This window comes from Mixophyes fleayi, chromosome 1 (assembly GCF_038048845.1).
Source record: "Mixophyes fleayi isolate aMixFle1 chromosome 1, aMixFle1.hap1, whole genome shotgun sequence".
Taxonomy (NCBI): Eukaryota; Metazoa; Chordata; class Amphibia; order Anura; family Limnodynastidae; genus Mixophyes; species Mixophyes fleayi.
The window spans coordinates 349,064,893-349,092,756 of record NC_134402.1 but is presented as its reverse complement, the minus strand read 5'-3'; positions in this window follow the sequence as shown (position 1 = coordinate 349,092,756).

Here is a 27,864-nt window from a genome sequence, read left to right as displayed (position 1 = left end):
ACCCCATATACTTTTTACGATGAGCGCTACCTTAGTACTTTCTGGTAAAAATAAAAAGGTGGTGAAGCTGCCACTATTCCCAGGGGGTAGAGTATCCTCACAGTACTCAAAAAAATTAAAATTTACAGGGTTTTATGGGATGGGCGCAAATCAGGGGGGAAGTGGGACACACAAGGATGCAAACATACGCACCTATTTGGACTGTAATATGTATCTAATACTGGGTGTGTGTAATGATCAACAAAGCTAAATTAATATCAAAACCAATACTAATAACATTGTAATCCAGTGTTATCAAGATAAAAAACTGTAATACATAAATGATTTTTTAGCACAAACAATATAAACAACTGGTTAAAGTATACTTACCCAAAAGTTGATTGATGCAGCCTCTCTGATCTTCTCCCTTCAGCGGCGCGGGAACATCAGCTGACAGGGTTAGTGGGAGGGTCACATGATCGCAGTTGCGATCGCATGTGAAAGGTGAAAGATGACTGGCTGTCAGTGACAGCCAGTCATCCGCAGCAGCGGGGACGCCGGAGAGGAATGCGAGCACCCTGGTGTGAACAACGGGCCTCCAGGTAAGCTCTGCCCACATCTAAAAGGGGGTGTGGCCGTAAGGTAGCCGGGCCTACCGGTTATTTTACCTGTAGTCCTGTGGGCCAGTCCGACGCTGCACAGAGTTACCATCCTTTCCAGTACCACAGCTCAGCTGCTCATTCCTGGATATCAACTCACAGAGTTACCATCCTTTACAGCATCTCAGCTCTGCTGTTCAGTGTGACTAATCTACAGTTCTCAGCTCACAGAAGGGCCCCAGATTTTTAATATCCCATCCGGAACATGCTTGTGAAAAAAAAATGAAGAAGGTTGCCGCAAACAGCTTCTACAGTTTAGAAGGTCTGATACGCAATGAACTTAGTTCATGCGCTAGGTCTATTTATAGTATTAGGGTTTTCCCATGACAGCATGGAATTTTCCCTCGACAACGTGGGAAAATGGCGTCTGTTTACTTTTTTCAACTATCGCTGTTTATTACCCTACACCCACTGCCCAGGGGTGTAGAAAGAGCCCTAGTGCTATCAGCACTGGGCTGGTTGTCCCTAGAGGCGAAAATGCTAGTTTTTTTCGGCGGACCCCACTCCCTAGGGAGTCCAGCCCAGCGCTGAACAGCCTGGGGTTGGATGTCATTATGGCAGGGGGACCCCTGCTGCATGTCCCCCTGCTATAGTGCCACCCACCCCGGCTGGTTTGCCTAGTGCTGGTTATGTGAAAATCGGGGGACCCCACACAAGATTTTTTCCCCAATTTTCACGTAACCAGCAGTAGGCTGGCAGCCCTATGGTTAATAGTGAATAGAGGGGGGACCCCACACTTTTTTTTTTTACTTTAATTTATTTTTATCAGTTTTGACAACTGCCGGGACCTCCTGCTGTATAGTCTGACAGTGTAACAGTGATGTGTTTACTGAACATGCTGCTAGAATGCAGCGTGTTGTATCTGGCGTGTTTTTAAGCAAACTTGGGAGAGTTTGCTATATCACAGCTTTATATATTTGAGACTTGTATAGCCAGAGTGGCAAAGAGTCGGGAGTTTGATCTCAATCGATTTTGGAAATAGTGATTTTGACAGAAACACAACTCTGGTGATTTTACATGAAATCTCAGGTTCATACATCTGCGAGTTTCAACTCTCCTGGATTTGCAAAATTGCACCTTGATACATTTACCCCCAGGAAAATTATAAAAAAAAATTAAACTAAATTGTAGTATGTGCCCTTTCCGTGGGCACATACTACAGTCTTTTCCGTGCTGTAGCACGGAAAAGAGCTGCTTTACCGGCCGTAGCTGAAAGTTCTGATCATGCACAGGGTGATTTTGCATTTGATACACTCATAATCAGCAGATACAAGCCTTGATGAATCTGGCCCTCTGTCTTCAACAACTCTACTATCTTCATCTCAAGCTATAATAACATGGCGCTTAAAAGATAGAACCCTTCTTAACCCACAGCTTAAATCGCAAATAGACTCAGAAATTCACCACTACTATGCGACTAACGTTGATCCCTCCATCTTCCCCATGCTCCTCTGGGATCCCCATAAGGCACTGATTTGTAGCAGTTTAATAAGAACGGCTGCAAACACTAAAAAAACGATTTCTTGAGGTCACTAGGTCAGTAGAGAGCTTAGATAAAACTCATAAAGCCTCAGGCTTACCAGGTAACTATGCTAAACTGTTGGCAGCAAGAGGGGAATTAAATCCCTTACTTTCTACGAGAGCAGAAAATTCTATCAAATGTTTGAACCAAACTTTTTATGAAAAAGGCGATAAGGCGGACAGACTGCTGGTATTTAGGGTACATTCAAAACTCTCCCAAATCAATGTAGTCCATATTAAATCTCACTAGGACGGCTTCATTCAAGACCCAAACAAAGGAGTTTAGAGGCTTTTACAACCAACTATATAATATTTCACATTCTGATGGTCCCTATCTTCAATAGAGGCCTCCAAATATTTTCTTTCCCTGTGGCATCTATCCAGATTACTGCCGGCTGCACTTGAAAAATTAGGGGTGGATTTCACAATTCAGGAAATATCTGGGGTCATCTAAATCCTAATACTGAACAAGACACATTAGTGAGATTCTTTTGCCTTATCTTGTCGATTTGTTCAATGGTGTGTTAAAGGGCGGCTCTTCTCAAATGAAGCCCTCGAAGCCCATATTATTGTAGAGTGAAGGAGGGCAAAGACTCGTCGAATTGTGCCCATTTCACTTTTGAACACAGATGTTACGATCTATGCGAAGGCTCTTGCTGACCGTCTTAATGTCGTGTTGCCACACCTGGTTCACAAGGATCAAGTGGGTTTTATACCGAACCATCAGGTGCATGATAAAACCAGAAAGACAGTTAGCCTAATTAATTGTATCAACTCTACTATAACCCTGGCCATAAGGCTCTCGCTGGATGCAGAAAAGGCCTATGACCAAATTAGCTGGAAACTCCTTGTAAGTTTGAGTTTGACGGCACTTTTCTTCAAGGTATCCAGGTCCTATATTCTAATTCATCTGTTAGTGAATCGGTAGATGGGGTGCTCTCTTCCCCGATATCGATCACTAATGGCACTCGTCAGGGTTGCTCCTCTCCCCCTTAACTTTTGCCCTTGAGGTAAAGCCCCTAGCTGCCAAAATTTGCTCCTCCCCACATATAAAAGGCGTCATAGTTGGCTATGATAAATATAAACTTAGTCTACTCGCAGATGATATCCTCCTCACGTTAACCTCCCCTCACACCTTATTGCCAAACCTGTTTACCACCCGCTCTAAGGGTCCATCTCAGGTTATAAGATAAACTTTTTCAAAACTGATTCCCTCACTCTCCATGTGCCTCCCTCAACCCTGGGTATGCTTAAAAGTTTAGCTTCTCCTGCCGACAGTCTAAGCTGAAATGCCTATGGGTTTTTATTACCTCCCACTATAATTCTCTGTATGCAGAAAATTTCCCCACCATAATCAAATCAATTAAGATAGATCTGCTCAGGTGGCAAAAATTTCAACTTCAATTCCAACTACATCGCTAGTTTGTTTTCTTAGTTTATATGGCAGCATAAACCCCCACACACTAGTTTTTCTACTCTGTGAAGAGCAACAGTTAGCGGTGACAGGTGCTTTCCGGACACCTGTTTGTACTACACTGCTACTCACCTGAGTCAAGATGTAGCGTGGTTTAGAAAAAGCCAGGGTCTTAGGTGGATCGATTTGGAGTCCTCCTGTTGCCGCACTCCGTCTTTGGGTTCAGCGTTGGTAGTCACGATGGATGATAAACCTCTCTTATTGCGATCTCACCTGGTTGCCCTCTTCACCTGTCAGATATGGGACTACTGCAAGCTTCATTTTGATACCACCTGAGCCCACTCCTCTATAACTCCTGTTTGGAACAACCCTGCCTTTACCCCGGGACAATGTCATTCTTGTTATAGAGTGAGGGATGTTTAAACCACGGACCAATGTATCTCATTTCCGCTGCTACAAGAGAAATTTGCCTTCCCTACTATTAACCCATTTGTTTATCTTCAAGTGAGACACTATGTCGACTCCCTTCCTAAGTCCGATATGAGACCCCTCATTCCCCTGGAGTCTTTATGTCTCCAATCACCTTTGCAAAGGGGAATTATTCCACTCTGTATAATGTTCTCAATTCCTCTGAGCAACCCCAAAACCCTCTCCATGAACTCTTGTGGGCGGCTGACCTGAGTGGACCACCAGATGAGGATATATCGGAGATTATTAGAGAGAGAGTCTCTAAGACTTCCATCTCTTCCCTTGTTAAGGAAAATGCCTACAAAATCTACTACCACTGCTACCTGGTTCCTGCCCGGCTGAAAAAAATCTACGGGTCTGCTTCTGACATATGTTGGAGGGGCTGCGGGGAACAGGGGTCCTTCATCCACATCTGGTGGTCTTGCCCAAGGATAGCTTCATTCAGGGATGATGTGGCAGCTTTGATTAGCGCCGTCACTACTGTCCATGTCTCAAAGTGTCCATGTCCTTTCTTTTTGGCTCTCCTCTCAAGGTCCTAGACAGACACTCAGAGAAACTGTTCAGATCCTCAATGCGGCCAGATGCCTGGTCGCAAAACACTGGAAAAACCCAAACCCTCCTACTAGTCAGCAACTTCTCAATAAAATATGGTATTTAGCATCCATGGAGAAAATTTCAGCACATCTAAATAAGAAATCCCATACATTTTACCAGAGGAGATTGGTTCATTTACAATGACCTCTCTGGCCTCAACCCACCACCTGATCTAATTCAGAATATTTGTGAACAGCTCAGTCTAGGCTGATTGCCGCATAATGCCCTATTTGGTCTGCCCTCTGGCCGCTGGGGATATTAATATTTTCAAATTTAAATTTGAACTGGGAATTATTCTCTTTTTACATTGCTTGCATATTATATATTCCTTAGCTATATACTTTTATTGTTGATTTGTGTGACAACATCTCGAGATTACTGTATTGCTGTGTTTTCTCTATCACACACTGTTTTAGTGGATACAGAACTTTTCTCCATTAAATGATTATGTAATATTTCTTCCTTGCTTCTATAACTTTTATTTTATATGAAAATAGATCCATCTATGCAAGTCTACACAATTATATTTTAAATATAACGTTATATCAAATGAAAAAAATATAATACTAAAAATGTTGCTACATTTCCTTTTAACCACACTTTGCCTAGTTCTCTTTGAGCCATAAAGGAGAACTAGACAAAGAGTTGAGTCAAAGAGAACATTTGATTGGTTCTCAGTCACTTAAAAACTCAGATTGCCTCGCTCTCTAAACTTCCTTCTGATGAAAATGCTTAATGCACAGAAAAAGTGTCAAGACATCGGATATCTTTGTAAAGGGTTGTTTATTCAAGGTGCGTATTTTGCAAATTAGGCTTCAATCTGGAGAGTATTTCTTCTAAAGCGAACAAGTCCAGGATTTTCTAAAGCTACATACGATACAGCTAAAGCCTTGGAACAGCCCAGATCGCTTCTAAAACAGCAGTGCCTGACTCATACAAGGGAGATTTATCACACTTACATTCAGTGGGATAATAAGACTAAAGTAGATCTTATCATATGTTGAGAACGTCTTTCATATCCTTAAATCATCTAAAGCCGTCAATTCTGTAATTGGAGACTATTCCATCTGACATCCATCCATAGTATTACTTTCTCCTGAGGATCCTTTTTCTCATGATTATGAATATCGCTGTCTGTCTACTATACCAATCGGTATTTCAATCCGCTGAATATTTCGTACCACAATCTATAAAAACGGCTATTACTGCTTATTTGTGAGATTTATCCTGTGCACATATATACATAAAGATAATATATGTTTATTTAGTTTGGTATTAATTTTGCAATAATAATACATTGTCTTATTGGAAAATGTTCTTTTTATATAGTTTTGATTTATTTATAACCAGTTTCCAGCGCTATCCTATCCTTCTTTTTCTGATTGCATATTCTTTATGTGAGATTTCACACAGAAGCAGAGCTAGAGAGCTGTGGACCCCGGTTTCGTTGACAATGATGTCAATGGAATCATATCCACATGTTTATGTAGGATAAAAATATAATATAAAAACATTTGATATCTGAAAAAGAACTTCAATCAAAGGCTGATGCCAAATAATAAAATCATAATCAGGTCCTAAAAAAACCTTAAATAGCTTTAACACAGATCTTTCAGTCAGAAAGTAATTCCTCAATTTTCAGTTGATGACATTTATATAGCAAATGGATAGCAACCAAAGAGAATTGCCTGAAAGACCCACAATGTCTTACTGGGATTCTTTATGATAAAAAAGGCAGATGGTTAAATCAGGCAGTTAATTCCTTCAGGCACAAGACATCTCAGAATGTTATGTTCATAGATGATAGTATACTTACATCAGTCTCAGACATAAGTCTATGATCCATTAACAGTGGTATATATTAGATGTTCCACTAGACAATCATAGTAGCAGGACCAATGCTTTGTCTGACTTACCCCGTCAGGGGTTATCTCCAATAGTTGCGGTCTTTTCAATTTCAGGTCCCTTCGTCTGTGGATTCCGGCCGTAGATGTGAAGAAAACAGAGAGTACTAGTCTCATCCAATGAATATTAGTCAAAAGAGCACAAGCATGTCATTAGTTAGATTGCTGATTGGCAGTTGTCATGTCCAATAAGAAGTTGTAGCTTCAATCCAGTTATGAAAACTGAATTCTATTACTGTCAAGAGCTTAATCCATTAATTGTAATTATTTAAATTGAATCTTTGTTCAAAAAGGTATACATAATTATAATCCAATAAAGAAAATGGCTATTATATTCAGTCAACAATTTGCTTAAAAAGACATAAACTGTTGGATACATTCCTCGTCTGTCTTTTTTAGGTTAATAGAAATGATAAATATGTCATCCTGATTTAGGCAATTATGCTTCTTATCTTTAATTCATTCAGATCTAGTTGAAATTAAACACTAAACAGCAATAATTGTGCAAAGATTCATTAGCATTCCTCACAAATAGATAAAAGAATTAAATAACAATGTATAAAAACCACTGCATAAAAAATGGTAAATGAGTATAAACTGATTAATCCAGAAAAATTAGATTTTTAACCTTTTATTCCCATATAAAAAGTTTTATTACAAAAAAAGTCTAAATCAACAAATTATAGGTTTGCAAGAAATTGCTAAATTCAAAAGCTATGTTTAATCCTCTGGGTGTCAAAGTTTTCATATTAAAAATCCACTTTGATTAAAATTTTCATATTAAAAATACACTTTGATTATTTTTATTTTTATTGTTTGCTGACTTAAGCGGATATCTTATAGAGCTACCAAAATAGCAACAAACAATTGTATTTTTTTTCATAACTTATACACTCGGTTACAAGGTTGTGTCTAAATTTTCCAGCAAAAGAGTGTTAGAATTTACTTTTTAGTACATGGCATGTTTTTGCTAAGCGCTATTGCTACACTTTCTGCAGCCTTGCAAAAGACAAGAATAAATGGTTTTGGAAACTTTGAAAATCACCTGGGGCCTAGCAGTAGACTGCTTGATTTAATTCAGTGCTTTGTTTCTCTTATAATAGGAAACACGTCCTTTTTGTTTGTTCTAGCATATAACTTATCCAATAAAGAATAGCTTAATAAATGCTGTGCCTGTTATGTATGTGTCATGTCTACAGAATAGACAAATTGGGTGTTCTGCAAGTCCCATGACAAAAGAATGACTTGCCTAGTAAAGCTAACTGCTTACTTTACACTATATAAAAAAGCTCTTGTCTTAGTATTGTGTCACTAATTAACCATATGGGAAGCCCACTACTGGATTTTACAACAATCATTATGTTTGCTGTAGCATTACATACTATCTAAGTGCTCTGTCATCAATCTGGTTCTAGAGCAGTGTAAAGCTGTCTGCATATTGCTTTAAAAGATGACTTTGATTCCCTGGTATACCGTGTTTGAAATTAGACAAGCACCAAGTGAAATACAAATGTTCTATGGTTTAGTTACATTGCATTTAGGTGCAAAGTTCCCACTAAATCATAGCACCAATCAGATACTTGCTACAAAATGTTATTGCTGATTGGTTGTTGTGATTCAGTTCAAATGTTCTGCATAAATGCAATGTGTTCTTCTGTTCTAGAAGGTTTTTTTGTGTTTTCATGCTTCAAATGCACAGATGCAGTCATGGCTGCATAGCTAGTGTGTGTGGTTCTAAGTGTATAGTTACAAGTGTATTAGAATCTAAATAGCATAACTCTGAGTTATACCAGAGTTAAACAGGAGGAAATAGGAAGAGAACCTTCTGCCTATTATCACAGCTACACAAGGACAACATTCAGCATTCACCTGAAACTCCATATTCTACTCCTGATGTTTTCATCTCTCCCTGGCTGCAAGCTTCACACCACAAGAAGCCTATTTTGGACTCTGATCTTATTTTCTTCTCAGCTCATGAAAGTTTTTATCTGTCAGTTTATTTTCCCTGCAACATTATTTCTGATTAATCAGCCTGCTGTATTAATTGCTCAGCCAATTGTACTTTCAATTCTACTCAAGGCTTTGTCTGCCATCACAAGTATGAACAAATGAAACTAAGTTTGAACCACTCTCCTCTCTCAAGACTCTGCAAGAACTCAGCTACTACATCACCTGTGCCTTATTACTCTCCATTCAACACTTCCATGCACTAGCTCACATGGCTCCCCACAACATTAGTATATACTATCCAGACATCCATGAATAAACTAAATCTACTTCAGCCTCATCCTGCACTACTTCTCTGATTGAACAGGACACTGCAACTAGGTAAATCTTTTAATTCCCTCAATTTTTGCTATTTCACTCTTAAATCCCAATGTTTGCCAAATTATTTTTCTTCCTCTCTTTTCATGGAATTATCTTTAGGACTATATCATCCTTCGCCCGTCCTGCAACACACACCTCTGTCCATATTGCCCCTTCACTTCACTCACCTCTAGTGAACACTCATTAACTCTTTTTCATATTTAAATTTAATAATTTTAACATCCTCACCCTGTCACCAGAAACTAAAAGGACACGCATCTTATAATCATCTTTCCTATTTTTCTTCCTCCCTGCTTCTATTAGCTGGTGATATATCACATAACCCAGGTCCCCCTCACTTCTCCCACACACATATATCTGAATGCTACAGATATCCAGCAAACCTCAAATGCATCACCTCCCATCTCTTCCAAAGTCCTTTAAATGTGCCCTTTGGAATGCACCCTCTGTTTGTAAGAAACTAACCTCCATACACGATCTCTTCCTCTCAAACAATCTCAACCTTCTGGCTATAACAGAAACATGGCTCACACAATCAGATATTGCCTCGCCTGCAGCCCTTTCACATGGTGGCCTCCATTTCACCCACACTCCCAGACCTGGAGGCAGACAAGGAGGTGGGGTTGGACTACTTCTCTCCCCACAGTGCATATTCACAGTTCTATCAAATGTCCTCTCACTCACGTTCACATCTTTTGAAGTGTATACTGTTAGGATTTTTAACCCATTCACTATGCATGTTGCTGTTATCTATCACCCCCCTGGACCACACCAACAATTTCTTTAACACTTCTTTGCATTGCCTCTTCACTTCTTATCTTCTGACATCCTCATCATCATCGTTGGTGATTTCAACATTGCTATTGCTAATCCATGTTCCAATGCTGCTTCCAAACTATTCTCTCTAACCTCCTCACTTGACCTCTCCCAGTGGATTAAATTCACTACTCATCAGGATGGCCACAGTCTTGATCTTGTTTTCTCTAGACTATGCTCAGATTCTTAATTCCTTAACACTTCTTTCCCCCTCTTGGATCATCACCATATTAGCTTCTCGCTCACCTCTAGTTCCTTACCCTCCCCGCTCTTCCAAGCCTCCTCAAACCCACAGAAATATTAACTCTATTCTCTTCAACTCCTTCTCTCCCCAATTTCTACATTCTCCTCCCCTGATAGGGCAGTACCTTATTTTCACCAAACCCTAGCAACAGCCCTTGATCGAGTGGCTCCAGCGACTCTTCATACTCCGCAAAGACTTCATTGCCAACCGTGGCACACTAAAGTAACACGAACGCTACAAAAACTTTCCCGTAAAGCAGAACGTCACTGGCGTAAATCTTGTACCTCTAATTATTTCATCACATATACTGCTATCTATCACTCTTATCGAAATCCTGTGGACACTGCAAAACAAACATACTTCCAATCTCTCATCTATGCTCAGGCTTCTAAACACAAACGCCTTTTTAACACATTTAAATTTCTTCTAAACCCTCCCACCCCAAACATTCCCACTACCATCAGTGCCCAGGATCTTGCTTCCTATTTCAAGAACAAAATTGACAAGATCAGAATTGAAATGGTATCATCTCCCACATCAAGAAATCAGCTCAATTCCTTTGTAGCACCCTCTGACACTCTCTCTTCATTTTATCTCACAAATGAATATCTACTCTTTTCTTATCGTCCTACTCTACCTCCTGTCCTCTTGATCCTATTCCCTCACAAATTGGTAGATCTCTTTCTCATGCGCTCATTCTACCTCTCATCATCTATACCGCTTCTCTTGGAAATCTAATAAGTTCCTTTGGGTTTCAGTATCATCACTATGTGGATGATACACAAATTAATCTATCCTCTCCTGATCTTTCGACATCTGTGTTGTACCATGTAACTGACTGGCTTTCTGCCATTTCATCTTGGATGTCCTCTCGCCAACTCAAACTTAATCTTTATAAAACATAGTTAATAATATTCCCACCTACCAACAAGAGCATACCTGACATTTCTATCTCTGTTGATAACATGACCATAAACCCCATTCTTCAAGATCGGTGCCTAGGTGTGATCCTTGACTCAGAACTATCCTTTATTCACCACATTGACTCTATATCTAAATCAAGTTACATACATCTAGAAGCATTTCCAGAATATACACATATATTACACAAGACACTGCAAAAACCTTAATAATGCACTCATAATCTTCTGCATCGACTATTGCAGTTCCCTCTTTACTAGTCTTTCACCTAAACAAACTTGCACCCCTACAATCTGTTTTGCACGCAACTGCCAGATTGGTTTTCTTTGCAAATTGTTGTTCCTCTGCTGAATCACTCTGTCTATTTCTACATTGGTTGCTGTTATGAGCCACAGTGGTACGCCGCATCCTGGCGTGAGGTAGCAGCCGAGCACGTGTATTAGTTACAATGCACTGTTATCTTTGTGGCACAGAGTTGGAGGGTGTAGGGACATCCTCCAACTCCAGGGGGAGCTCTCGCCTGATTCTATTTGTCATTTATACATGTTCCTGGTTTGTGATATGACCTATGCTAGTTCTAAGCTACTAATTAATTAGCAGCCTCCTGAGGCTGATTGTCAGCCCTGTCCTCCTCCTTTCTGATTTGTCCATCATAGTATTTAAAGCAGTAAGGACTGGGCCTCACTGCTGGTTATAGTTCCTGCTCTGTGCATACTTACCTGCTCCCTACTCTGTTCCTCTTCTCTGCCTTTGGATTGATCTTGCTGGACCATGTACTGGACTCTGCTATATTGCCTGTGGCCTTGATCTCTGCCTGTTACCTGGATTCGTTGTTTGCCACCAGCCCTGACCTTTTGGACTACACCACCGCTGCCCTTGACCATGGCCCATTTGAACTTTGCTATTCTTCCACCTGGCCCTCGCCTGCACTGCGGTAGGGTTATAAACTTGTACTACTTTGAGCTTAAGACCTGGGGGCATCCGAGTACCTGTGAGCACGTTCAGCTCTACGGGAAAGGCGGCTGCTATAGGCGAAGACCTCTGTGACCTGTTCTTCAAGTTTATGACACTTGCCATCAGCCCTAACAGTTGCATATTTTTACCGAATCCAATAAAAAACACTTTTACTAACCTACAAGGCCATAAACAAAGCTGCACCAACATACATCTCCTCACTTGTCTCAAAACATATCCCAACTCGACAACTGTATTCTGTACAAGATCTGCATCTCTCATCCACCCTCATTACATCTTCCCATTCCAGTTGACTTGTTTTGAGCTGCACCCTCTCTGTGGAATTCCCTCCTTCACACAATAAGACTTTATTCTGGTCTACAAACTTTCAAGCATTCTCTGAAAACTCTTTGAAGAAAATTCTTTGAAAACTCACCTCTTCAAGCAAGCTGATAATATTCCTCAACCACCTTCTTAACTTTACTAGATTACCACATATTACACAATACACACAAGACAACAATACTCTGACAAACATTGCTGTGTGCCTGGATCATATAGCATACTAATCCCTTTTGTTTGTTTATTGTTTTTTACCTTTGCAATATGACCGGATCGAAATGCAGTATGTAGACTTATACTCATGTATCCAACTACCATTGTCCCATAGATTGTAAGCTTGTCTGTTTTAGCCAGTTTGTTTGTTACTGTGTTTATCCCCAATTGTAAAGCACTACGGAATTTGTGGTGCAATATAAATAGAAGTTGATTATTATTATTTTTATTATTATTAATATTTATTTATAAGGCGCCACAAGGCATCCACAGCGCCGTACAGAGACAAACAAAATCACAATACAATGGGAGACAGCACAGTACAGTAAACACAGCAACTCAGTACGCTCAATGCACAGCTAGAGAGGGCGGGGAAGGGGGAGGGAGGATCTGCAAACGACGGGGCCCAAGAAGGAGGGCGCGGAAGACAGGGAGACCCCCAGGGGGGAGGAGGGAGCGAGAGTGGACGTGGGGTGGAGGACCCTCGAGGAGGAGGGCTAAGTAGCTGGAGAGCAGAGTTAGAAGTGGTGGAAACAGGAGGAGAGATGGCCCTGCTCAGAGGAGCGTACAATCTACAATCTAATTTAAGTTGATGATGTTGATTTTGATGAAATGCTAAGAATACATTTAAGACCTAATCTAGAGGTGGATCCATATACACTCAGAATGCATATAAAGAAAACGACTCCCTAAGAAAAATGTATTTACGTGCAAATATTGAGTTGGACACACCTCAAGATGCACTCAGCTCAAAAACAGTACCATTTGCACCAGGAGTACATCAGACATAATATGTGTTTAAATTTATGTCCCATGATAGCATAGAGATAGCGTAGAGAGTACATAGAGATAGCGTAGGGTCATTAATACATGGGAACATTGCATTTCAAATCTAAAATGTAATTAAATTCAAAATACAGGTGTATGGAGAAGCAAATCAATGATATGCAAAAAGCCATATACAGGGCCTGAATAAGGGTTCAGGTGGCTCCTAGGCTAATATGCTCATAGCGCACTTTTCCCTTCCATAGCAGAATGGAGGCATGAACAAGGGCTACTGATGGTAAAGATGTGAAGAGGGAGGGGGCTGTCATGCTTGCACCTGTTGCCACCCTTGTCTATCCTACTCGCTTATCCTCAAGCACCCGCCCAATGATGACTCATTGTCTTCAACCTTTACCATATATATGTCAAGATTAAAAAATCGCTACATTTTTCTTCTATCTTTTCTTTTTACTTTTGACAACTTTTATATGAAAATTAATGATTTTCAGTTTATACCTCTCCCTCTTACAATTTTAAAACCCAAACCATTTTTTTCGGCCCCCACAAAAATTACCAACGCTAGTCACAGTAGGGAACTGTCACGGTTCGGTATTCTGGACTCTTGGATCCACCCAATAGATGTTACCCCTAACAGGGTGCGGAGTCTAACAGGTGAATGGTTTTCACCAGCGGTCACCGCAAGGTGACTTGGGTTTAGCGGCGTTCGCCCGCAGGTCGCGGTCACTACCAGAGGTGTTGGGCAGAGTCCTGGGGGAGAGATAGTGACTGGTTTAAGGTAGGCACACTGGTAATGTCAGTTCTATACCCAGACAGCGGATAGACAACAGATGCAGGATAAAAGTACAATCAATGATTTAATGATGATTGGATGATCAACAGGAGAGTCTTAGTGTATTGATACAAGGAACGTAGAAACAGGATGAGCAGTACCACCGGCAATATAGTATGAATGTATACAATAGTGATATAACTGATATATTCAAATATGGCAATAGCATGAACAGTCCAGCAACAGAGTAGATATGGAAATGCAGCAGGTATATGGAACCACAATAAGGCAGCACCACATCGGAGATACAGGTAACAGTCCAGGCAGCAATGTAGTTACAATAGGTGCAGCAAGGGTGAGATACCCTGTAATGCCATATATGCTTAGATGAAAATAGGAACAGTTCAGCCAGCAGGAGTAGATAAGAACAAGCAGCTTAGATGATACGACCTGTAATGTCACTGAGCCACAGGCAAATGCGGAGTAGATGAGGCTTGAGTGATGCAGTCCGGAGCAATATCAGAATAAGGTCAGATGTAACTTGAGCAGCACGACCCATGTAGCAGCAGCACAATGAAGACCAATGTAGCTTAAGTGATCCAGCCTGTGGAACAGAAATACAACAGAGGCAGGTGCAGCTTGAGTAGTATAGCCCGTGGAACAGCAACACAGCGAAGACACATGCAGCTTGAGCGGTATAGCTCGTGGAACAGCAACACAGCGGAGACAGGTGCAGTTTGAGCGGTATACCCAGTGGAACAGCAACACAGCAGAGGCACTGTCGATCCAGGTGAGAACTCACAGAATAGGTAAAAACCTAATCAGACAGGTAACTTGATCAACAGGCCCAGAGGAAAGGGAGGAAGTGCCTTTTCAAGTTTAGAGCCAGAACCAGGAACCAATAGGAATCTTGCCAGCAACAGACAGGTATTCAGTCTGCACATGTGCAGATCAAGACTAAGGGTTTGAGATCTACTAATGATGCACAGGTGAGTGTCTTAGTGTTTGTCTATGAAATCCGAATAAGCGCCGTGTGACAGGAACCTTGCTAATATACTTGGCATAACAATCTGGCATGTTCCTACAAGTCACTTTTGTGGGACCAAAAGTGTGTGTGTGTGCCTGACGTAAAGGGGAAAGTATGTGCATGCCACCACCAGAGGTCAGTGTAAGATACGTATGTTTGTCAATGTGCTGGAAGAAAAGAAAAATTGCCACTTTCCTGCCCTTTCACATCGAACAGGGATAAGACACAGTTGCATCTGTCTCCTGCTGAAAATAAAGTGGGGACAGTGGAACATAACTCATCCCAGTGGTTACTTCGACTACAGCCCAATATATAGCAGTGGAGGTGAGTATGCCCTGACATTTCAGAGAAGAGTTTTTGAGACACCAGCGGTGATGCTCCATTGGGTGGCAGTGGAACAAACCATAGGTACACAGAGACGTGTGCTATGCACAAATATTCTTGACCTGATTGCAGCAGTGTTTTAAACACAGAAGACCAGAAAGATAACGTTGTATCCATCCAAACACTGTCCAAAAACAGTGATGATTCCAGGGAATAAAAAAAACAGTACTGCCTGTTCTGTGAGCAGCCCCTCTGAAAAATAGTTCAGGATACAGAGCATGTTCACCATAATGAGACTGAAGTAGCCTGGGTCATGATATTTCCCAAGCACCTAAAGAAAGCTGCATGCAAGGCACATTTTTGGAATAGATGCTGAGGTGACAAGTACAGGATTCAGCATTCTGATACCATGCAAACTTCCAGGCAAAGAGATTGTTGCTGAAGGTGTCATGCACTGTGTAGTCTGCCATGCCTTGTTTGCAAGAAAATACCGGTGGCAACACATACAAAAATGTAAGCTAATCCAAAGAGGCAAGAAACTCAAACCTGACAAAAGTCCAGTCTCTCCAAGAAATATTGCATAGCCTGTTCCACCTGACATCAGTGGTTGCTTTTGGAAGCTCTCGAGCGACATGACATCAGAGGAAATTTTTCTCACATTCAGAAATGATCAATGCTTCATGCACATTGGGCAGCATCTCTTCGAACGGGTTGGTTCAGATGATGGGGAGTACATTCATCAGAAGCTTAGAGAAATGAGCAGGCTACTGTTACATCCCATTAAACTTTCTGCATGTAGTAGACAACGGTGAAGTTGGTAGCTGGCTGTGACGAGGAGATACATTTAAGACTCTTTCTGAAACTGAAGTTTGGGCATAGTTTGCAAAAGATATTGAGCATTGTGGAGTGCCGAGTGATGATGGAGTTTTGCACTGCTGTGGTTGAAAATGCACACAACTTCAGGAAGATCTATGACTTAAAATGGAACTAGTTGATCTCATCCGATGCCTTAAAAAGTCTTAAGGATTCGAAGTGAAATGTGCCTCAGCTCTTACCTTTCACTGACGATGTGAAAAAGATGCATTTGTATTTCAATGAGCATAGCAGCAAGCATACCGAAGCAGTTTATCTACCAAAACTACACAACTGGGTTGCGCTATTGCTTTCTGAGCTTGAGAGAAAGCTCTGCTGGCACTTCACATGGATTTAAATCAGGGGACAATGAGAGAGAGAGAAGTTCCATCCCTGCTGGCACCAGCAATGCCATGCGCAATGGAACTTCTTGCAGAGAAGCATAAAGAATATGGATAATCAATACATACAAAATGGAAGTTGAATAACCTGGTTATTATAAAGTGTTAGGATGCATAACATTTAAGCATAGCTTACAGTACATATTAGAAAATCAAGTTGTTTTTCATGTATTCCAGTATTACTCGAGGCTTATGCTGAAATATGTTCTATGGTATTAAATCTTGATTAATTAAAAATGTACTCCACCTAATTATGAGGAAAAGTAAAGTTGTGGTTTAAGCCTACGTGATAATAAATAAGAGATAAAATGGAGATTGGCTGGGCCCATAGATACAGTGGTATGATTGGTTTAAGAGTTTGTAATGATGCATTTATTTACATATAATTTTGTGGTTTTAAGCTATAAAATGTTTGCAGAATTAAATAATAATTGCCATTGTTAATTTTGAATTGAATGGTCTGCACTACATGTACAAAATAAACTTAGCATATTCTGAAGAGACTTCGTTCTTGAATTACTCCAGAAAACTCCCATAACATTTCTTGGAGGTTCCACCAGGATCCAAAGTCCATAATACCGGACATGATGCACTGAGGAGGATTGGCTTTGAGTACTTGGATTAACGGTGCACCAAGGTAAGACATTTTCTTACTCTGCTCCAAGTGCTTAATTGCTGGTCCCCTGCTGTTGTGTACTGTTTTCAGATTGTTTTCACACGTCAGAGGATCCGATAGCATATGCCTGTGTGCCCGAGAGTGTGGCCGTAAAAATCCACACACGCTGTCTTCAACAAAGCTTCGAAAGCATGTTGCCACTCTTTCAAAGGTCCTCAACCTAAACGACACAGAATTGGAAAGGTTGGCAGACTTCCTTGGGCACCAGGGTGCACCGACAGTATTACCGTCTCCCAGAAGTTACCCTTCAACTTGCCAAGATCTGTAAATTTTTAGTGGCTCTCAAGAGTGGTAGACTGGCTGAATTCAATATCAAGAATTTGGGCGACATGCACTTTAATCCAGACGCTAAATTGGAAATCTTCTATCTGATGTATGGTTTTTACGTTTACCTCGATCATTTACTTATCTGTTTCTTTTTAGAATCGGTCCAGCTACAGAGTGATAAGTCGGATAAGCAATCCCCTATAACAGTGGGACAAGTGGTAAAGCATTCAGTCGACACTTACATGTCAGTAGGGAGACAGTGTAGGGACCTGACAACATGGGACCAGTGCCCAGCCAAGGCTTCCACAGGTCGGTGTAGCTCACAGTTTTGCTACACAAAAGCATATTGCATTCTCTGTTTTTCGCAGTTTGGTAATGGATCACTCTGCTTCCTTTCAGGTCATAAAGAAGTACAGAGAAAAACCTGGGACAAAGATGAGATGCAAGCTGTAGAGAAGCACATGATCAAGTTTATCCAAACATGATGGTTGCATGCATCATGGCTGAACTATCAGCACTGAAAGATATTCTACATAAAAAACTATAAAACAACTGTAAAGAGAAATGAAAATTTGTTGAAACTATACTCAGTGGTTGAGCATGACAGTAACCTCCGTGGTTAGGTGTATGCGGATGTATAAAGGTTCTCAGGCGGCCAAAATACATGAAAACTTTCCGATCTTGCAGTCCACATCTACACTTTGATCAAAGTCAAACTGTAAATCTCAAGTGGTAATTCTGGCGACAAACTGCTCCTACACATACCCATATGATTGTCCTGTTGACAGGGCATTAGGAAATGGGTGTACCTATGTGTCATTGTGACGAAACGAGTTTGAAAACACTGTAACCATCCTGTTCCTCGTTTCTCACATAATGTGCAAGTACTTTTTATAGCCTTTGCTTTTGTTCCCCAGCTCACCAGACTACAACTGCAATGTCTAATTACATGTGGATAAAGGGGCATTGTAGCTCATTGTAAAAATGTATATTGACTGTGTATAGTATCTTGTTGATATTGCATGGAAGCTGTTAGTCATTGTCCTTAAAGTGAAGCCAGGTGGAATATGGGTCATTATCAGATTGTAGGATACAGGTGAGGGGGAAGGCCAACAAGTATCCATCGTTCTCAACATGACTAGTTCAGACATTTTGTCTAGAGCCCAGCAGGGGATCTTCTGTGGAAGTACAGCTCATCTCCACTCCCGCTCCAACCCCCTGATACAGCACACACTAACGGTTAGGAAGGAAAGACCCAGGGGTTTGCCCATGGAGGGGAAAACACTGTGCAAATTAGACCCTAGATATAAGGAGCAACATCAGGGGGGAGAAGATATTCATTCTGGGACTGGAAGCTGCAGGGTGGCTGGTTTTAAAGTTGCCATTCTCTACCAGTGAAATACATCGGCAGATCTACGGGTTGTCATGTCTGCACAGCCTGGTGACTGTAACTCCTTAAGCTATTTGGGTAAGGGACAGACAAAGTGGAAACCTGCCTGGCATTTATTTACTGTGTGTACATAATATTCTAGTGTTGTTTTTATTACAATAAATGTACTGTTGTACTTTACTAACTGCATTTGCCAGAGGGACTAATAAGGACCTTAGAAGGTACTGGGTAGGCTTCCCTCACTTAAGAAGGCACCAGTGGTTGGCCAGCAAGTGTGAAGTGGGTAGAACTGGACCAGTAAACCCGGTATCTTCACATTCAAGTTCCAGACATGGGTCCTTACAATGCAATAAAAGTATGTGTGTGTGTGTTGTGGGGGGGGGGGGGGGTTAAAATCACTAGGGGAAGATATTTAGATAGATGAGTAGATAGGTTTGAGATGTGGAACTAACTTTGTATAATAGAGAACCAATATTAAAGCTCATAGACATGTGCACTTTGTAGCCACATGAACACCACTGCTCAGGAAATAAAATGGTACATGGTCATTTGTATAGAACATAGTTTAATTACGCATACAGTTATGGAAACTAACAAATAACAGAGCACGTACAGAAGAAAATAATGCATGTTGAATTCATGACCTGTCATTAGTTTGTGCTACATTCACTGCCAAGTGAACATAGGGGAGCTCAGATTGCAATGAAGAGAGTGTCAATATAAGCCCTAAGTTTCTGGTAACAAATGTGATTTTGGATACAAGAAAATATGCCTGCAGTGCTAGTTGGAGAGAATGAAGACAAGTCTCCTGTTGTATATCTGAACACAAAACTAAATGAAATCTCTGAACAATACATTGTTTATTAATAGGGATGAGCGCGCTCGGATTTCTGAAATCCGAGCCCACCCGAACGTTGCGGATCCGAGTCGGATCCGAGACAGATCCGGGTATTGGCGCCAAATTCAAAAGTGAAACTGAGGCTCTGACTCATAATCCCGTTGTCGGATCTCGCGATACTCGGATCCTATAAATTCCCCGCTAGTCGCCGCCATCTTCACTCGGGCATTGATCAGGGTAGAGGGAGGGTGTGTTAGGTGGTCCTCTGTGCTGTTTAGTTCTGTGCTGTTTAGTTCTGTGCTGTTTAGTTCTGTGCTGTTTAGTGCTGTGCTGTTTAGTGCTGTGCTGTGCTGTGCTGTGCTGTGTTCTGCAGTATCAGTCCAGTGGTGCTGTGTGCTGTGCTCTGTCCTTCTGAGGTCAGTGGTGCTGCTGGGTCCTGTGCTGTGTCCTGTTCAGTCCAGTGGTGCTGTGTCCTGTGCTCTGTGCTTCTAAGGGCATAGTTATTTCCCCAATATTCCCCTGTGTTTAAAAAAATAAAAAAAAGTTTTTTTTATAAAATACCAAAAACTACTTTAATATTTTTTAATTACCACAAAATTTTCACAACCAATCCTGCAGTATAAGCCCATTGGTACTGCAATATTACCAAGTTCACACATTCAGCAGTAAAAGTCCAGTGGTACTGCAATATTACAAAGTTTACACATTCTGCAGTATCAGTCCAGTGGTGCTGTGTCCTGTGCTCTGTCCTGCTGAGTTCCGTAGTGCTGCTGGGTCCTGTGCCGTGTCCTGTTCAGTCCAGTGGTGCTGTGTCCTGTGCTCTGTGCTTCTAAGGGCATAGTTATTTCCCCATTATTCCCAAGTTTGTAAAAAATAAAAAAAAAGTAAAAAAAAATAAAAAATTAAAAAAAAAAAAAATATATATAATAATTATAACCAAATTTGCAAAACCAATCCAGCATTATAAGTCCATTGGTACTGCAATATTACCAAGTTCACACATTCAGCAGTAAAAGTCCAGTGGTACTGCAATATTACAAAGTTTACACATTCTGCAGTATCAGTCCAGTGGTGCTGTGTCCTGTGCTCTGTCCTGCTGAGTTCCGTAGTGCTGCTGGGTCCTGTGCCGTGTCCTGTTCAGTCCAGTGGTGCTGTGTCCTGTGCTCTGTGCTTCTAAGGGCATAGTTATTTCCCCATTATTCCCAAGTTTGTAAAAAATAAAAAAAAAGTAAAAAAAAATAAAAAATTTAAAAAAAAAAAAATATATATAATAATTATAACCAAATTTGCAAAACCAATCCAGCATTATAAGTCCATTGGTACTGCAATATTACCAAGTTCACACATTCTGCAGTATCTTGTGCTACATATAATGGAGACCAAAAATTTGGAGGATAAAGTAGGGAAAGATCAAGACCCACTTCCTCCTAATGCTGAAGCTGCTGCCACTAGTCATGACATAGACGATGAAATGCCATCAACGTCGTCTTCCAAGCCCGATGCCCAATCTCGTAGTACCGGGCATGTAAAATCCAAAAAGCCCAAGTTAAGAAAAAGTAGCAAAAAGAGAAACTTAAAATCATCTGAGGAGAAACGTAAAGTTGCCAATATGCCATTTACGACACGGAGTGGCAAGGAACGGCTTAGGCCCTGGCCCGTGTTCATGACTAGTGGTTCAGCTTCACCCACGGATCTTAGCCCTCCTCCTCCTCCCCCCCCTACAAAAAATTGAAGAGAGTTATGCTGTCAGCAACAAAACAGCAAACAACTCTGCCTTCTAAAGAGAAATTATCACAAATCCCCAAGGCGAGTCCAAGGGTGTTGGTGGTTGTCAAGCCTGACCTTCCCATCACTGTACGGGAAGAGGTGGCTCGGGAGGAGGCTATTGATGATGTAGCTGGCGCTGTGGAGGAACTTGATGATGAGGATGGTGATGTGGTTATTGTAAATGAGGCACCAGGGGGGGAAACAGCTGATGTCCATGGGATGAAAAAGCCCATCGTCATGCCTGGTCAGAAGACCAAAAAATGCACCTCTTCGGTCTGGAGTTATTTTTATCCAAATCCAGACAACCAATGTATGGCAATATGTAGCTTATGTAAAGCTCAAATAAGCAGGGGTAAGGATCTTGCCCACCTAGGAACATCCTCCCTTATACGTCACCTGAATAACCTTCATAGTTCAGTGGTTAGTTCAGGAACTGGGGCTAGGACCCTCATCGGTACAGGGACACCTAAATCCCGTGGTCCAGTTGGATACACACCAGCAACACCCTCCTCGTCAACTTCCTCCACAATCTCCATCAGATTCAGTCCTGCAGCCCAAGTCAGCAGCCAGACTGAGTCCTCCTCAATACGGGATTCATCCGAGGAATCCTGCAGCGGTACGCCTACTACTGCCACTGCTGCTGTTGCTGCTGTTAGTCGGTCATCTTCCCAGAGGGGAAGTCGTAAGACCGCTAAGTCTTTCACCAAACAATTGACCGTCCAACAGTCGTTTGCCATGACCACCAAATACGATAGTAGTCACCCTATTGCAAAGCGTATAACTGCGGCTGTAACTGCAATGTTGGTGTTAGACGTGCGCCCGGTGTCCGCCATCAGTGGAGTGGGATTTAGAGGGTTGATGGAGGTATTGTGTCCCCGGTACCAAATTGTGTACCGGGGCCACCACACTACGCAGTCAAGATAGATAGATGCGTATTGCGTATCATAGATAAAGTACATTCAGTGGTGTGGGGCAAATTGAAAAATATTCCAAATGCACTGACATTATCAAAAACAAGAGGTTGTCACACGCTAAAACTCCAACATGTATATGATGGAGAGGATGGAGGAGCAGCCGTATGTGTAGTGTAATGCAGATCTGTTGAAGGTTTTTTATATATTTTATTGTGGTGCCCAGTGCCCACTCCTCTACGCAGTCCAGATACATTTATTGGTGCGAATCATAAAAGTTCAGGGTTTTTAATATATATTGTGGTGACCCACTCCTCTACGCAGTCCAGGTACATTTATTGGTGCGAATCATAAAAGTTCAGGGTTTTTAATATATATTGTGGTGACCCACTCCTCTACGCAGTCCAGGTACATTTATTGGTGCGAATCATAAAAGTTCAGGGTTTTTAATATATATTGTGGTGACCCACTCCTCTACGCAGTCCAGGTACATTTATTGGTGCGAATCATAAAAGTTCAGGGTTTTTAATAGATATTGTGGTGACCCACTCCTCTACGCAGTCCAGGTACATTTATTGGTGCGAATCATAAAAGTTCAGGGTTTTTAATATATATTGTGGTGACCCACTCCTCTACGCAGTCCAGGTACATTTATTGGTGCGAATCATAAAAGTTCAGGGTTTTTAATAGATATTGTGGTGACCCACTCCTCTACGCAGTCCAGGTACAATTATTGGTGCGAATCATAAAAGTTCAGGGTTTTTAAGATATTGTGGTGACCCACTCCTCTACGCAGTCCAGGTACAATTATTGGTGCGAATCATAAAAGTTCAGGGTTTTTAATATATATTGTGGTGACCCACTCCTCTACGCAGTCCAGAAAGATACCTTGTTGCAACGTTTTGGACTAATAACTATATTGTGAGGTGTTCAGAATACACTGTAAATTAGTGGAAATGCTTGTTATTGAATGTTATTGAGGTTAATAATAGCCTAGGAGTGAAAATAAGCCCAAAAACTTGATTTTTAAACTTTTTATGTTTTTTTCAAAAAAAATCCGAATCCAATACCTTAAATCCGAACCGAGACCTTTCGTCAAGTGTTTTGCGAGACAAATCCGAACCTCAAAAATAACGAAAATCCGGATCCAAAACACAAAACACGAGACCTCAAAAGTCGCCGGTGCACATCCCTATTTATTAATAGAGGTCACAAGATAATGTGAGGTCAAACTCACATTTTACAAGCATTGTTTAAACCAATGGGAGAGACACACTTAGGTCTAGTAAGGCTGTCAGATAATATTGAAGTACTTACCAATTGAAAGCAATTTCTGCAGAGATTATAGCATTGCTGTTATTGCCAGAGTTTATGCAAATGATCAGTAATGAGTAATGACATGTTTACGTTCTTGCTTTATTTCAATGCATATCGTTAGCATTAAAATGAGCAATTATTGTCTTTTATTCAGGTGGTACGTAGGCTACATACAAATCAATGCTGCTCATAGTCATGAAATTTGCATGTATAGCAGGAATGGTCTAAATGTGTCTAGATTCACTACAGTGTTCACCTCTTCTTCTGACATCAGAGATTATGTTCCTAGCTTGATTCAGAGCGCAAAACAAAGAGATAGCGGTATTTCACTATCAGAATATTATGTGGGTTTGAAGCTTTAAATAACACAATCTTTCGTGATCTGTGGTTTAGAACAATAAGTAAGAAAACAGACTTCTCATTGGTCACTCACATAGTATTTACAGAAGTGACAACATACATTATATTTTAATAACTAGTAGTATGCAGCAGGCACTATTTTCTGTGCCATGTGTTCTACCATAAGCTCTAACAAACAGTTTTTGCCGATGATCAAGATTAATACAAATATAGGATTGCCAATACCAAGGTAAGAAATAAAAAGGGAGATATAGAATTCAAAATTACCGATTACTGATGGATGCTCTACTGTAGCACTGAAAGTTTTGCAAATGTAAAGCTTAGACGAGTCTGAAGAAAGTATCTCCATGCTTCATTCTAATAGTATGCTTACATTTATATGTGTTTTATTGTACAAAGAGGCTGAATGTGTGACCACTCTGATGGGGTACTGTAGGAAATCACCGGTGGGCACCTCTGTCCATAATGGGGAATGGTTAGAGGGGTGAATCTGCTATGGCTGTGAAGTGTGAGTGGGCCTTTGCTGTGCATTGTGGATGCATGGTGGAGCAGGAGTCCTACACAGTCCACAGTAATTCTATATACAGTATATATAAATTCTATATCCTATGTATGCCCTGTATATATAAGATAGCTACGGTGGAGCTATGTAGTTGTTATGGTATGCTGGGACACATGAGACAAAAGTTAGGTTATCACGACACAAACATTTTTACTAGATTTAATTTCTTTACTGATATACAGTATGTATACTGGATATAGAATTACTCTGGTGGAAACATGAATCCACATTAATTCTACATCCAGTCATTATAAATCAGTGAAAACAATAAAATCTTATTCTTTATCTATAACTGCCTATAATGCAGGGCTGGACTAATACCAGTCACCAGGTCGCCATAGTCAGGGTCTAATTAATGGTTCAGGCCACCGTAGGCATATATAATAGTAGCGCCCCCTCACCTTTCATACAGGGCTAATTTGCTGTCGGTATAAACAAACTCATCCTTAATTTAAAATTCAGCTTCCTTCACATACCACCATCACTGTTTATTTTCCTGTGTTTTTGAAAACTCAGCCAACTTGGCTTTTTAAATGGGTCACAGCAGTCTTTGTCACTCATTTATTTTTCATTAAAATCAGATCTGTACAGCAGTACAGAGGCATGAATGAGCGCTACTGAAGATGAAGATGTGAAGGAGGAGGGGGATGTTCCCGTCGTCTCTGTTACTCACTTATCCTTGTGCGTCCGCATTTTCTTTCATGTTTTCTTTTTACTTTGGAGAACAACTATTCTCTTACATTGTAAAATTAATTTCAGTTTCTACCACTATCTGTCACAATTTTGCACCTTTAAACATTGTGTGCCCCCCAAAACCATGCTCCCTAGGCTGCAGCCTAGTCTGTCTTTTAAATAATCAGACCCTGCTTAACTTACTGCCTGTTTTAGGAGGACACTGTATATATGGGGTGGGGCCTGCAGTGGTGTACTGCGGGCACAGGATGTTATGTGGAGACTGGTGCTAGTATACTGTGGTGGCACTAGAATAAATTGCGTGAAGCTAGTGATGGTATTGAGGCAGGCATAGGTGCTGGCCTACTTAAATTATAGATGTTCACTGACCCACATGTTCTGGTTTTGGTTTTGGATCTGGATTAACTTCGTGTTTTGGTTTTGGAAAAACCGCCCTTGCATGTTTTGGTTTTGGATCCTTATTTTTTTCTAAAATCCCTATTTTTTTTGCTAAAATCACATAATTTTGCTTTTTTCCCCCTACATTATTATTAACCTCAGTGACACTATTTTCAAGTCATTTGCAGTCAATTTTGAGCACCTCACAGGTCACAATATTATTTTCATACACTTTCAAACAAAGATTGCAGCAGTTCTTGCCAGTGATAAGAAGAAGGCCATTGTCATGCCTGGCATAAGATCAAAAATTCCACCTCTTATGTGTGGAATTATTTGTACCCAAATCCTGACAACAGTTGTCTAGCCATTTATAGCATTGTAAAGCCACAGCCAGTAGAGGTAGGAACCTTAACCATCTAGGAACCTCATTCATGTTACGGCATTTGAAGCGAGTTCATGGAAAGCTTTTGTGAAAATCAGAAACTCATGCTAAAAAATAACAACAAGCAATCCAACATCAGCTGCCTCCCTTCTCTCAGCTAGTTCCCAGCACCTGCACCTGCAATTAGACCTTGCTTAACATACTGTCTACTTTTGGAGGACACTGCATATCTGGGACGGGGCCTGGAGTGGTGTACTGAGGGGACAGGATGTTATGTGGAAACTCTGGTGCTAGTATACTGTAGTGGCACTTGAATAAATTGCGGGAAGCTAGTGCTAATATTGAGGTAGGCATAGGTGATTTTGGTTTTGCCAAAACCAAAACACGAAGTTAATCCAGATCCAAAACCAAAACCCAACACCTTCATCATCAATATCCTCAAAAGTGATCTGAGTTAGTCCTACATCCAAGTTTCTAAGGCGAGATGACTCCTCCCCTAACCAGGACTCCTCAGAACAATCCTTGAGTGTTAGGCCCACTGCTGTTGCTCCAGCTGCTGGGGGTGGATCTTCAACCCAGAAGCAGACCAAGAAGAAGACTACTAGCAGTTTGCAACAATTGACTGTTAAACAATCCTTTGCAAGAGGAAGCAAGTATGAAAGCTGTCACCCAGACGCAAAGCGGATCAAAGACGCCATGGCGACTATGCTAGTATTAGATCTGCGTTCAATATCCACTATTAATGCAGCTGGTTTTAGACAGTTACTTGAGGTATTCTGTCCACGTTACCAAATTCCATTAGGACACCATTTTAGGGCAGCACAGTGGCCTAGTGGTTAACACTTCTGCCTCACAGCACTGGGGTCATCAGTTCGATTCCCGACCATGGCCTTATCTGTGTGGAGTTTGTATGTTCTCCCTGTGTACGCGTGGGTTTCCTCCGGGTACTCCGGTTTCCTCCCACACTCCAAAAACATACTAGTAGGTTAATTGGCTGCTATCAAAATTGACTCTAGTCTCTCCCTCTCTGTCTGTGTGTGAGTATGTGTTTATATTAGGGAATTTAGACTGTAAGCTCCAATGGGGCAGGGACTGATGTGAATGTGTGCTCTGTACAGCGCTGCGGAATTAGTGGCGCTATATAAATAAATGATGATGATGATGATTTTACTAGAAAAGCTATTCCTCACCTCTACCAGAAGGTTCGTAAAAATGTAATTATTGGGCGACAAATTCTACCCACTGTACACTTAAACACAGATATGTGGACAAGTGGAACTGGGCAAAGTAAAAATTATATGATTGTGGCAGCCCACTGGGCTGGGGATTCACCTTCATCAGCAGAGACAGCAGCAGTATGTACCCAAGAATGTCGCATTTTTCAGAGGCAGGCTATTCTGTGTATCATCTGCTTCACTAAGAGGCATATTATTATTATTATTATTATTATTATTATTATTATTTTATTATCGTAGATTTGTAAGACACCACAGTGCTCCACAGCGCCGTAGAGTAGGGAAGACAAGGACATATATAAATCAAGACATATGTAAAACAAGAACAAACAAGGCAGACAAAATGAATGGAGACATGAAAACAAAGGTTATCGAAGACCCTACTCATTAGAGAGCTTACTAAAGGGAGGAGGGCACAGATGAAACAGGAGAAGCAAGCTCAGAGTGGATATTGGGCTAGTTGTGAAGCTGCATTAGTGTGAATGGTGTTATCGAGGATACAGTCACCTCTAAAGAAGAGATGGGTTTTCAAAGAGCATCTAAAGATTTGAAGGCTGTGGGAAAGTCTGATT